The sequence below is a fragment of the Garra rufa genome, chromosome 20, assembly GCF_049309525.1.
Source record: "Garra rufa chromosome 20, GarRuf1.0, whole genome shotgun sequence".
In the NCBI taxonomy this organism is placed as follows: domain Eukaryota; kingdom Metazoa; phylum Chordata; class Actinopteri; order Cypriniformes; family Cyprinidae; genus Garra; species Garra rufa.
The window spans coordinates 28,402,071-28,416,339 of NC_133380.1; the positions used below are offsets into that span (position 1 = coordinate 28,402,071).

General features: G+C 36.2%; 1 protein-coding gene and 1 long non-coding RNA gene across 2 annotated transcripts in view; both read right to left on the reverse strand.

Moving 5' to 3' along the window:
• The window catches only part of rargb (retinoic acid receptor, gamma b), a 63,487-nt gene that overhangs the window by 10,274 nt on the left and 38,944 nt on the right, over positions 1-14,269 (reverse strand). The gene's annotated exons all lie outside the window — the stretch shown is intronic.
• On the reverse strand, positions 2,978-6,232 carry LOC141294214 (uncharacterized). Its single transcript, XR_012340897.1, has 4 exons — positions 5,470-6,232; positions 5,115-5,200; positions 4,747-4,836; positions 2,978-3,959 (listed from the first exon to the last, which is right to left on the reverse strand). It is a non-coding gene; the product is annotated as an uncharacterized lncRNA (long non-coding RNA).

Below are 14,269 nucleotides of genomic sequence, written 5' to 3' on the forward strand. Positions count from 1 at the left end.
TTATCTTGACACACCATCTTTAAAAAAGCAATAATCATGGCATGCAGGGCTGAAAAAGACATCTGTCTGATGCATATCTACATATAATAACAAGAACAATCAAAAAAAAAAAAAAAAAAAAATGCATAGTCCACTGGTACTGGTATTTTTGTGTGGTTCTGTTTTGTTCATTGTGTGGTTCTGCCATGCATATCATCACTTCTAGGTCTCTGGAATGCTGAAAAACATAGGACATAGCTCTTACACAAAATGCTCTGTGAAACACAAGGCAGAGGGTGATGGGCGAGTGAGTGGGTGAGAACGCAACCTGATCACTGTGTTTATGTAGTAACTTAGGCTGAATTGGCTTTATGTGTTTATATGGCAGCAATGCTTGAGTGACATAGAGCGGTTCTGAAAACATCCAACTCCTTTTGCGTTTGAGAAGTGGAAACCTGGCGCCACCAGAGAAAAGACTGACAGACATAAAGGGGAAGATAGATGGAATGCAATTATGTTCCCATTCCAATTTCTCTCTTTGTTATATTTGACATGCTAGTTTTGACGTGTGAAGGATATGGTTGATTTTGAAGTGGAGCTTTTAGGATAAACAGCGGAATGAAAGAAATTGCTATTGTCTGAATTGGCAATTGACAGCATAATCAGATTTCAGAACAAACAAAAATTTTATAATTCCACTCTAACTTCTGCTTAATCACTGATTTATGAATGGGATTGAATTATATTTGTCACATTTAGACTTACTTCCATTAAAGCACTGGTTCACACAAAGAAAATTATTTAATTGTATGTTCTCAATGCACATTTCTGCAGATTACTGTATGTGTGCACTGTTTAGACAACAAACACAATGAAAGGTGATGCAGGTTTTATCAGTAAAGGAGTTGAGGACTCAAAATGACAATCCAGGTTGTCTCTGCTGGCTCAGATTGTGCTGTGTGGTACATGGAAGAGCTGACGGAAACACTGATTTCATCCGTATCTTTCAGCAACCTCAGCAACACCAACAGGTGACCACAGTCTCTCTGACATCATCAGAAAGAAACAAGTTATCACTTTACAGTGAAACATCACATAATGCAATATGTTGCCTGCTTAAAACTATCAAGTGTCTGATGTTTTAGACATAACTACATTGTAGTATATTTGTACTATTTACATTTACATTTACATTTACAAAGGCTTGTACTGATCTTTAAAATTGTACGTAAAATGTTTACATTCTCAGTATGTTATTGTGTTTTTTAGGATAATGTTGTTAAAGCACACAGGAAAATGAAATACATGCATCAGTTTTCAAATTGAAAAAAAAAATGGTAACACTTTATTTTAAGGTGTCCTTGTTACACGTTACATGTACTTACTATTATAATAACAATTAATATTGCATAATTACTCGTAAGTAACCCTAAATCAAACCCTAATCCTAACCCTAACCATATAGTAAGTACATGTCGTTAATTAATATTACTCAGTACTTAATAGTGTAATTACACTGTAACAAGGACCCCTTAAAATGGAATTGTGATCACTGTCAAAATCATGTATGTCCAATATATTTTAGATCTAAACACACACACACACACACACACACACACACACACACACACACACACAATGGGTTGCAGACTGAGAGTAGAGATGAATGCATCTTTCATCTTTTTTTTCTGCGTGGTTGTATGTGTGGATGGATTGAACTGCATGATTGAGTTGACTCAAAAGCTACAAACTTGTTTTCAAGGCATTCATGAAGCTTTGAATGCTCTTTTAACTCCAATTCTGAGCAAAGGCAAATTAGTCATTAGCAGTCATCAAATTTTAGTCCACAAACATATTGTAGGTGAACGCATAACCTTTTATGTAGGAGCCAAGAAGAAATCTTGAAAAAAAAAAAAAAAAAAAATCCACAAACTTTAATAGTCAGTTGTGTGGAGAACTTTGAATAGTTCCTTTCTATTTTTCTTTCTTGTCAGAGAAAAAAAACGCCTTTATTACACAACAGTATTTGTCTTTTTTAGTCAAGTGCTGACACAATTTTACGGGCTTTCTGCATGTTGTTAGAATTTGTAACATCTCACCAACATTCGACTTGAAGTGTTACTGAGAAATTTAACAAGTTGGGTCAATTCAGGTTTGCCTCCAAAACCTTATGCTTGGACTTAGATGTTTGCTATATGCTGTAAATGGCAATGTTTCTAAACATTCTGATGGATTGAGGCATTAAAACCTCATCTGATTTGCATAACTGTTGACATTAAACAATGCTCTGGTAAACGAATCATTGTTGTGCTTGTGTGTTGTTTCTTATGGCATCTACAGACCTCCACTGGGATCGGAGCAAAATCATAATAAGGGCAGTGAAAGTACTTGTAACTTGTAGTTAAAGTACAAAAAAGTATAATGAAGATTTTTTTTTCCCATATACTCTGGGGTTCCCTTAGACAGTTACAAACTTTTCTTCTCACCACAGGTTTGTAAAGTTTTTAAAGCTATTCTTTGGAATTATGGTTTTTGGAAATGCCAAAGCATTGAAGATTGAACAATCTTGAGACCATAGCTGGCTAACAATGTTTTTGGGACCCCGCAGACCGAGTGCCGTACACTGTAAAAAGTTTGCTGTAAATTTTACAGTAACTTACTGGCAGCTGGATGCCAGTAAGTTACTGTAAAAATGTTTACAGTATTATTACTGTAAGTGCATTTACAGTACTAAAAGGTATTTACTGTAATTTCATTTACAGTATTTTTACTGTAATTTCATTTACAGTGTTTTTACTGTATCTTCAATTACAGTATTTTTACTGTATTTTCAATTACAGTATCAGTACTATAGAGTTTATTTTCATTTATTTTAAACATTTTTTACCTGTAAAAACAATCCAATTAACCTACAGCACTGTAATTCAAGATTTTTACCACCCCAACCCCATAAAAATCACAATAACTCATAAGCATTAGTTCTGATAATATTCTTTTTAATTGTTGAACATTTTCTTTTTAAAAGTACAGAGACTTTGTATCATGGCAAACATACACATACTGAAAAGCAAAAATAAGTAAGTACACTACCAGTCATAAGTTTTTGAACACTAAGATTTTTTTTAAAGAATTCTCTTCTGCTTACCAAGCCTGCATTAATTTGATCCAAATTTAATTTATTCCTTTGATCAAAGCTGAATTTTCAGCATCATTACTCGTCTTCAGTATCACATGATCCTTCAGAAATCATTCTAGTATGCTGATAAACATTTTATTTAATTTTTAGATTTTTCAGGATTCTTTGATGAATAGAAAGATATTATTTAGCAAGGATGATTTAAATTGATCAAAAGTGATAATAAAGACATTCATAATGTTACAAACTATTTCTATTTCAGATAAATGCTGTTTATCTGAACTTTCTATTCATCAAAGAAACCTGAAAAAAAATGTACTCCACTGTTTTTAGCATTATAATAATTTCAGCAACATCATAATAATAGTTTTTGAGCAGAAAATCAAATTATTAGAATGATTTCTGAAGGATCATGTGACTGCAGTAATGATGCTAAAAATTAAGCTTTGATCACAGCAATAAATTACATTTTAAAATATATTCAAAAAGAAAACAGTTATTTTAAATAATAAAAATGGTTCAAAAGTGTATTGTTTTTGCTGTACTTTGGATCAAATGAATGCAGGCCTAGTGAGCAGAAGAGACCTTCTTTAAAAACATTTAAAATCTTACTGTTCAAAAGCTTTGTCTGGTAGTGTAAATAAAATAAAATCATACAGTAAAAATGTGTTTGTGTTGTGTTAAATTTTAGTAGTTTTGAGTCAAAGTTGACAAGCTCTCTGATGAGAAACGGCAGAATGGGATTCAGGCTGATGCTTGCTGTTTGCACCCTCTTTCCAGAAGTCCATCTGATCTGTGACTGTCAATGCATTTGCTGCCACAAAGGTTGACTGTCTGAACGAACCTGCAAGCACAAGAAAAACAGTGTTTAAAGAATTTGCCTCAACTGTCAAACTTGGTGCTGTATGCATTTTAAAAAAAATTATATACTACATACGAACGCAGTAGTAAGAAAAAAAACTGAAGAAACTTTTTCTTGAAATTTTTTATAAAGAATTTTATGAATGGGTCAGTAAGTCACTGATTCTAGGTGTTTAAAAAAGGTAAATTCATTCAGTAATGAAACACTGCTGTGTGCAGAGATGCACAACATGGCTTTGTTAAGAACCGTTTTTACTAAATGGAGCAAAAAGACAATATTTTCTTCTTGATTTAAATCACTTAATATTACATTCTTGTTTATTGAATTTTGTTGCCCTGACACTTAGTAAAGTCTGCCACAGACCATGCTAAATGCTAACCAATCTGTTCATATAAACATTCTAAACAGGTGTGTGTTTCCTAGAAAGTCTGTGCATATAATAGGCCTACTATGATTAAAAATCTATATTTGTTGCTTTACAGTAACAATAATCTAAATTGACAGACAGTAAGATTGCTATTATGAATTTAAAGGTTACAGTAAGTTAAAGATACCTGAAGCAGCTGCATTTTGCTGTTTAAATGCTGGTTTAATAGAAATAATTTTAATGCGCATGCAAACTCAATCTTGATGGTAATAAAAAACATTCCCAGGAAATAAATACCTTACAAATGTGTACTTTAAATACAATATAACTTGCTTAGGATAAAAGCATCTGAAAAATGCATGAATGTAAATGCAATGTAAAACAAAATATGTTTTAGGTTACCTTATTCTGCATGTCTGTAAAATGGACAGCTGGCTGTATGATGATTCTGCATCTGATGGTCAGCATCCAGTTAGTGCTTGGAGAAATCTCCTGTAACAGACAGTGTCACAACACCCTTTTAGTGTTACTATAGTTTATGATCAGAAAAGACAACTACTGTACAGTAATAAAATTTACATTTTTAATAAAATAAACATTTATAATATTTATTAGCAAAACTTGCTATATTAATATATTGCTAGCTCGTTACTCTCTTTAAAAAGTTAACCTGTTCTGCAAGTCAGTGGAGAACAGCAGCCTGTGGCTAATTTGGCTAATTTAGTAACGTTAACATTAACTTAGTTAAACTGATGAAAGGGGAAGCTCACCTGTTGTTTGCACCGCGACGACGGCAATCACCAGAAAAGACTCTAATACACCTCCGATGCAGACGACATGACCACGAGACCACAAACTTGAAAATAAAACACAAAAGATGCAGTTAACCGCGGTGTTCAGTTTTACCTCAGTGTTTCATGTTAGCGCGCTGTTTATGTCACGTCTGTCACTGAAGGGACCGTCTATAAAGTTACATACGACATTCATACACACATTTCTTACTTAAACATCATTTGAAGAGAATTACCTTGATAGCTACAAAGAGGCAGCGTTTAAAAGATATTATGCTGCTCTGTGACTAACGTTAAGTTTGTCAACTTCGGCTTACTGACATTATTAGCTTACCAGTTCATGTTATCGTCGATACTATGGCAGTCATTCACAGAAGAAGATCCAAAATACACCTCCGACGTTACAGATGACATCCAGACCAGAAACTTGAAAATAACAAACAAAAGAAGGGCTTGAAAATACAGTTTAAAATCTCCACAGAAACAGTGGTGTTGCTTAACACACTTTACCTCAGTATTTCACCTCAGTTTGCTGTTAAGCTTGAGTAAGGGCTCGTCAGACGAACTAACTTGCATTAAAGGGCAGCCGAATATACAAACGTGTTTCTCAGTTTAAAAAAAGTTTATTTCGACTAATATAGGTCACCTTAATTTACCTACCAGTCCATGTTTTCACTGTTATGGCGGCGCCCCGGCCGTCAGTCAGAAAAAAAAGGCTACCGACATGAAAAACACGATGAATATTGTTAGTTTGCTGTTAACAAGTGAAAACAAATTAAAATTGTTCAGTTTTTCATAAAACAGAAATAATATACTAACCTTTTTGTCGAGTTATTGATGCAACATTTCTCTTTTGTCCTTTTTACCGCCACTTCCTCTCAACAGGAGAAAAAAAAATCTCCCTTGCCATTGGTCAATTTTTCGCGGGCAAGTTCACTACTGTAAACGGATTTACAGTAGTGGAGAATTACAGTAGTGATCATATATTTTCCCATAATCCTTTGCAGTTTACAGTAAAATACTGTATATACATTTTACAGTATCTTACTGTAGATATTACAGTAAAATACTGTTCAAATTACAAAAATCGGTTACAGTGTAGGTAATCACAGAGTGCAGATGTACAGCCATATCTCAAGTCTACGAGTGTGATATTGCGTTTATACAACAGTTTGACGGCACAAGTGTGTAAATACATAAACAAAATAACAACGGAGTGTCTTTAAAAGCCCTCTTTTGTGCGAACTATTCCTTCCGCCACGAATTCAAATCAAAGTTTGACGGTTGATCAGCTGAGCATAAGCTTCTTCGTTACTAATTCCAAAACGTCACTTTAGAACTAGTAACGAATGAATGTTGAGTTGCTTCATTGAAAGCCTGTTGTATTACTGCATTAAAATCTCATTCCATGGAATGTCTGTATACTAGATTCTGATTGGCTGGCAGGTATGCAGTAAAACCGTTTAATGCACAGGTAGTTCCAAGTCAGTTTAATCACCGTTCTATATTAATGCGCTGCTTTAACTGATGCAAGCAAACAGAGAGAGAGAAAGAGAGAGAGAGGTCGGAGATCGCATTGTGCTGCGCACATACATAGACTTCTTGTAAGCGCTTGCCCGCGATTCTTATTAAAATAGCCTAGATACTAGATCGCTACATTATATTCCTCAGCAAGGAGGTGGTTGTCACGGTTCATGCATCTGCCGTGTTCTCATGTCTCGTGATCATGTGTCTTCTGTGTGGTTTGTTTTAGATGTGTTTTGTCATCCTGTCGGTGTGCTATCCCTGCTCTAGATCGTGTTTCTTGTTTTGTTCCCTTTGTATTATTCTAGTCGTGTTGTGCCGTGTTGGCCTTTTGTTTGCTCGTTTGTTTGTTTATTTGTGATTATTATTAAATTTATTTCTTCCCTGCATCTGGACCCAGACCCCTTCCTTCTCAACTTGACAGAATGCAGCCAGCTTTAAAGTCCGTATAATTGTGAACAGGTGTGAGTTGAGACGAGTGTAACGATCACAAGACAGGTGTATACAATCAAGGAAGTGCAGTGCAAGGGAAAGGGAAACAGCGACCTCAGGTGGCTGAGGGAAACCCCACAGCCCAGATCATGACAGTACCCCCCCTCAGAGCGCATGCTCATGTGACGTGACTGATGCCAAACTCGTGCACATGACAGATGGACGTGGCTGTGTATCAAAGGTAAAAAATGATATAAATACTGTTCAGTTTCTCACAAAAATCGATCGTTTCGTGTCTTAAGACATCAATGTATCATCACGAGCCACAGGGTGTGATTTGGATTTGTCTGTGCATGTTTTTGTTTACTTTTAAAGGGTTGGTGCCCATCCATGTCCATGATAAGGCTGGCAGACTGCACCGGTTTTTGTTAAAAATCTTCGTTTGTGTTTTTCTGAGGAAACAAAGTAACCTACATCTTGGATGCATTGGGGGTAAGCAGATAAACATCAAATTTTCATTTTTGGGTGAACTATCCCTATAGTCGCCTGCAGCCACAGGCGCCACCGGTTCTTCTGAAACGGCCGTGATCCTGTCGGAATCCTATAAAACTTAAGCCCCTTGGTGGAATATCTATTAGTGCAACCGTAAACACAACAACCAGACATTTTGATGCTGGGAAACCGTTTTGATAAACTTTAGTTGCTAACACGTTAGAGCCAGTGGGGAACAACACCACTTCCGTTGCCAAAGTGCGCGCGCAACTATTTGATCACGTGGGCTGTAAAAGGGTCTATTAAAATTGCCTATATACTAGATCGCTACATTATATTCCTCATCAACGAAGTGGTAAAACTGCTGTTTTTGAATGAATTCATTGTTTGTAGAGAGAGACGCACAGCATGCAGGCAGGTATGCACATATATACACACAGTCTACGATACACACACACACACACACACACAGTGTCATCTCTCTCGCCTTCACACTCTCTCTCGGTCGATCGATAATTTACTGAAACAAATGCTATAATTCATTCAAATAAATGTGATCTTACCGGACTATTTCATCTCTGTGTCTGATTTGAAGCGGGCAGAATGCTAGAGCGGCGTGTCATAACTGACGAAAATAACCGTCTTTTTTATCCGTTCGGTCAAATTTTGCGCTGCAAAGATCAATCCTAGTTTTAACCTGTCTATAACTTGGCAAATGACCATGGAATAAGCGGGATAATCAACGGTTTGCCGTGCATTAAAGGATTTAAAATGCACTTCGCGGAGGCAACCACCCTCCGAATCGCGTCGGGCGGTTATTAGCCTCCACGTCGTGCATTTAAAATCCTTTAATGCACGGCAAACCGTTGATTATCCCTTACTTATGTATGAACAGCTGAATAGTCATCTCTTCCATGAGCACTTTACTACTTTTATGTCCCTCCCTGTGTTAGCCTGTACTATTCTGGACAATATTTGAAACTTTGTATTACTAGCATCTCATGTTTACAACCTCCTTAAGCTGGACTGTTTGTTTTATTCCTCAAAGTTCATTTGGATAAAAGCATCTGCTAAATGACTGCTGCATAGCACAGTTAAAGGAAATGCTGATATGGTTTATGCAACAAAAATCTCCTTACTCTAATGCATGTTGAAAATATTCACTACTAGTTTTAATAATATTTTATATGTATTATTAGTAGCAGTAAGGGATAGGGTTGGAGTCAGGGTTAGTCTGTATGACTTATGCATCCATACATACATCTATCTTTTAAATCAATGTCCTTTGTAGAATGCTGGAACCTTTCCCAGCATGTCTGACTGCAGACAGGAAACCGGCCTGGATGGATGGACTATCACAGGGCTGACACACACAGACATACACACATACACACATTAACATTTATGATCACACCTACAGACAATTTAGTGTCTCCAATTTGCCTGTCCAGCATGTCTTTGTATTGTAGGGAAAACCAGAGCACTCAGTACTCACACACATGCACACAGACTTTTCCCTGCCCTGGCATGTCACCATTTTGAAAATAACGCCCTCAAATATTTCAGCTTTGGAAACACATAATGCTCATGCCTGTGGACTAAACCGATTCTTGTTTTTTTGTTCACAAGAGATACACATAACAAAAGCCACAGTCTTTGGCTAGACTAAAACCTCATTTAATCCTCTAACAAGCTGTGCTCGAGCCAAACCAGCACCTGTGTGAAACTACATACTAAACATACACTACAGCTTCGACTGCCATGACCTGTTCTGCTGTCTGCATATGACCAGACTGTGAGCATGAATACAGTTGGATATTATACTGTAGAAATAAAATTAGAAAGAGGCCAGAATGAAAGGTGAAAAAAGCATACAGTCCGTAAACTCTAAAATCCAATAGTTTACCTTAGTTGTCTTTACTTAAAGGTTTTATTAAGTTACAGCTACTTTTAAGTCAAGTAAAACAATTTACTTACTGCTTCAAGTAACGCTTACTTAACATATTCAAGTAGCCACAAAGGAACCAACAACATTAATAAATCAGTGAGAGGCAGCAGTGCACTAATATGTTGGTAATGTGCAAAATAACAACAGAAGAAGAAGAAAAGAAACGTTTTTGAGGTGGTTCAATTCTTAATCGACTTTTCACTCATTTCCTCCATGTCTGCAGTTATCTTTATTTCAGTTTCCCAAGGTCATCTTGAATGCTGAACTTTCCATACAACTGAAATATTTGAGAGAACATCACATAAGCTGACTTCATAAATTGATGTTGATTTAAAAAATAAAAATTAAAAAAATAATAAACTTACCATTATAGTCATTAGTGTCCACTTTGGTTGGGCACTTGGAACTTTGTTTATTTTATTATAACTTTCTTCCTATTGATGCAGCAATGCATCATGAAATCAATATTGTTTATTTTTATTAATTTTAACAATAACCATTTTATTTGCTTTTTTTGTTGTGCTACCACTGACACAAAACAGCAAATAAAGCTGGCAAATAAAAACAACAACAGTAAAACAAAGCAATTTCATAATTTATTCATGCCACAATGCACTCTGGGAGTCAGTGAGTAGCAATACTAAGTCAAGAGTAAACCTAAAGTAAAGAATCAAGTACCCCATACAGTTCTTTTTTAGTTACTAAAACTCTTGTGTAAGTAAACTATACTAACTAAACATTTGTCAGTACAACATACTATTCCTATTTCACTTTTTTTTTTTTTTGTGCAATTTAGTTCCTTACTTTTTCTAAGTAAAGTCAACTGATTACACTGTACAGTGTAAGCAAAATACACTTAAATTGACACACCCTTACATTTAAATCTATTATTTACAATATACTGTATAGTCATTATGGAGCATTGTTCATTGGCTGATTTAAGTGGCAACATGTTCGATTCATATAATGTTATGACCTGACTGAGAAAGGCCTGTGACCGAAACTTCTGGATCTATCTCTCTGTGGCTGTTATGTATTAAAAAGTAATATTTCTGGAGTTCACTTTTTTTTTTTTTTTTCATGTAGATTTAGATTTTTGTTTGGTTGAAGCACCTGGATTTGCTGGAACTGCGCCGTGATTATTTTATTTTGGATTACCATATAAAGGGAATGGCTAGTCTATCTCAAGTAGTCCAGTGGAGGTCGCTTGAACACTTTTCATTTTCCCAATGTTTTGAGTGGTTATTTTAAAGTATTGTTACTTCACAAACATTTTTTTTTCCTGGTTTAAAACAAAGAGGACAACTTTATGTCATGGCACACACCAAATTCTGGGTTGTCGGGATATTTGGTTTTGCAATAGGGAAAAAGAAAGAAAGAAAGAAAGAAAGAAAGAAAGAAAGAAAGAAAGAAAGAAAGAAAGAAAGAAAGAAAGAAAGAAAGAAAGAAAGAAATGCTCAAGTAACTACTCACTTGAATGACCCAGGAAAAAAAAGAAATTGCAGATATTCTGCAGTTAAAATATGTAATGAGTGAATAAGGATTGACCATATAAGTGAAAATAAACTATGGTTTTAGTTTACACAAAAGTATCCGTTTATGAAACATCAAAGAACAACTAAGCATAAACCTTAAGTAGCATCTCCCCTAGATCCTCTGCACACATGGACCAACACATGTCCTGTTGGGCTGGAAGTAGACTGGAAAAACAGGAGCTGTCTTTCTTAGAAGCATGTTGTTAAACTTGGATTGCCCCTTTCATTCAACAGCATGCATACAAAGCTTTCTTCTTTATAGTACCTCATAAACTGACCCTTTTTATTTTGCCTTTTCAGGGTGAAGCTGAGTCAACATTTGGCCACCTCCTCCCCAGCCTCACTGAACACTGTTCCACCCCACTCACTGACAGGCTAAAAAACTTATTCTTGATAAATTAGTCAATGCCAGTTGTCTTGTTCCTGACAAAAGCTTAATCAAAGAACCCATCACATCATGAAAAATGAAGGAAGAATCATCCCATCCTGGTAAGAAGCCAATGCAGAGAGCTGCAAAGATGAACTTCAGCCTGCCAGCACAATTTGTTAAAAAAAGGGGCAAAATGTTTGATGAAGAATATCTGTTTCCATTTTAGTTCAACAGTGTTAGCAAAATAATTTGTTGAAGTAAAACACTTTGCATTTAGCAACAAAGCTAAGAACAACTTGACCTTGAAGAGTTTTGCTGATGTGAAGGTCTACAAAAAGTCCAGCCATAATCAACAATCAAAAGAGGAAACTAAACTTCAATCGAAGCGCACAGACACCAGATGAAGTACTAACCATTTAAACTGGAGACAGCACTGTCCACAACAACAAATCCTAAGACTAATGAACTAGCTAAAGCTAACAAGTTCAAGTTTAGCTGGTGAGGTACGACTCTGAGACCTCAGCTGCTGCATCTGAGGGCAGTTCAAATGGGGTGAGAAAGGAGATCAGACCATTGTCAATGGATTCATTGTGGGGTAGGCCTTGTTGTGGGGTGCAATGTTCTTTCAACCAGCCCAGTCTGGCTATAAAGTGGCATTACAGCATAGGGGCAAATTCCAGCAGGAGCATGTGAAACCTACTCAGGCACACATAGAATAGGACACGAATACATGGGCTTTCTCCTCTGATTCATTTTTCTAAATATGGATATTGTTTTTGGCATTTCCTTTCTAGTTCTCTTAGTATGGTTTAAAAAAATGATGATAAACATTGTGATGAGTCAGCTGAATTACTGTAAGAAATGGCTTAACAAAGAACAAACTAAAATGGAGACAACTGGGAAGGTAGTTCAATATTCATTTTCTAATGTCTAATAAACCAATCGACTGAAGAACTTCTTTACTAAGTGTCATTTAAGTTAATTGATTTAATCATAACCATATATTTAGCATCTTATGATTGTGTGAAATAGCTTGGATCTCTGTTAACACTTTAGTATAGGGGACCAGTTCTCACTCTTAACTATTTGCTTATAAGCATGCCTATTATTAACAGCTGTTTATAAAGCACATTTTCTTCATGACTATATTCTACATCCCTAATCCTACCCAATAGCTAAACTTAACAACTACCTTACTAACTATTAATAAGCAGCAAATTAGGAGTTTATTGAGGCAAAAGCCTTTAGTTTGTTAATAGCAAGAACTGGACCTTAAAATAAAGTGTGACCATATGTCACTATGTGGCATTTAAATTTAATTTTAAATGCACAAAGGATTTCCATATTGAACAAACTTACCAGTAAATGTTCCTGTGATCCCAGAGAGGCAAAAACTGAGAATAAAACCCCCTAATCATCCCGTTCTCTTTTGGAATCTGTCTGTCCCCATGGGCTCCCTAGTCCTTTAATTGACTTCATTGTATTCATAATCGAATAATTAAAGACATCCATTAAGGTCAAAATGGAGCGACACAAGAGACTCCAAGCACACACATGAGAGAGATCAAACAGTTTTTCTGTGCAAATTGACATCCATATTTAAGATTTCCTTAAATGTTGACAGTAATATAATATCTGAAAGTTAATAGTATAACCACGTATTGCTAGTTTCTAATATTGTCTAATTTACAGTCATTGCAAAGAATGTTCTACACTCCATTGGAAAACAGCTGTTTATAAATACATAATTGCTGTCATTATCATCACTAATTATAAGCATCTATCACAATGACAAAATTCATAAATATGCCAGTTAAAATAATAATAATAATAAAACAGTTTACAACATATGCAGAGCTGTAAAAGTGTGTAGTGTAGGCTTATAAAATATGCAAAATTATGTTATTTATCAGCATAAGTATATTTGTTCTGTGATCTAGGCAACATTTCTGGCAACCAGCCATTAGGAGGTTAACAAAAGTACCATTTAAGTCAGTTTGCACATGACAAGATGCTGAGCACATACAGTCACTTAGATTCCTAGAATATTTTAATAAACGTGTTAAGAGCACATGCAATGTGGCTGATAAGAACAAAGCTGCAGTAAGTATAGTGTTGGTATAAAGACACATCACACTTACACTGCAGGCTAGTGTTGTTGCTCCATGAGAAAGGTTCTAGGCCAGGGAAGAAGGAGCTTGCTTTCCTGAGCATGCATGAACTCTGAGCGGATACGTCAAAGAGGGGTCTTGCCCCTACCCCGAGAGCCTCCACACAGTCAAACATGATGTCCAGCCCTCGCCAAGAACTCAAACTCTGTCCCAGATGTTCTGTAATGTGTCTCAAGCTGTCTGTCAACTGCTGCTACAGTTAAGCAACACTGTAGACGATGACCAACAACAACAATGTAGAGTCTGGAGTTTTCCAGTCAATCTGGCACCCCTGCCAAAGCAATCAATCGCAATAGAAAGTCTCAAAGACTTGAGACTTCTGTTTCAGGTGTAGCTGTCACTGTAGCCAACTGCTTCTCTCTTAGTAACTCAAACTTTTCTGTAGCAGTTCTTCGTTGAGTCACACGGCTCCTGTGCAGCTCTATGGTGACCATCACCTTGTGCCTCTTTTTCTTCGTTCTCTGTTGAGTTCTCAAGCTTTTTCAAACTCAGCCTGACTGTCAAGACTTCTGTGTCAGCTAACATACTGTGACTCGATAACCTGCACTGTTTCACTCGCCACAGCTAAGCTCAGCCCACAACAGAGGGAGAGGGGAGGAATTACAGAGGTAGGGGGAAGAGAGAGGGAGGGAATGAGGCGGGTGCTTTTGTGGTTGGCTAAA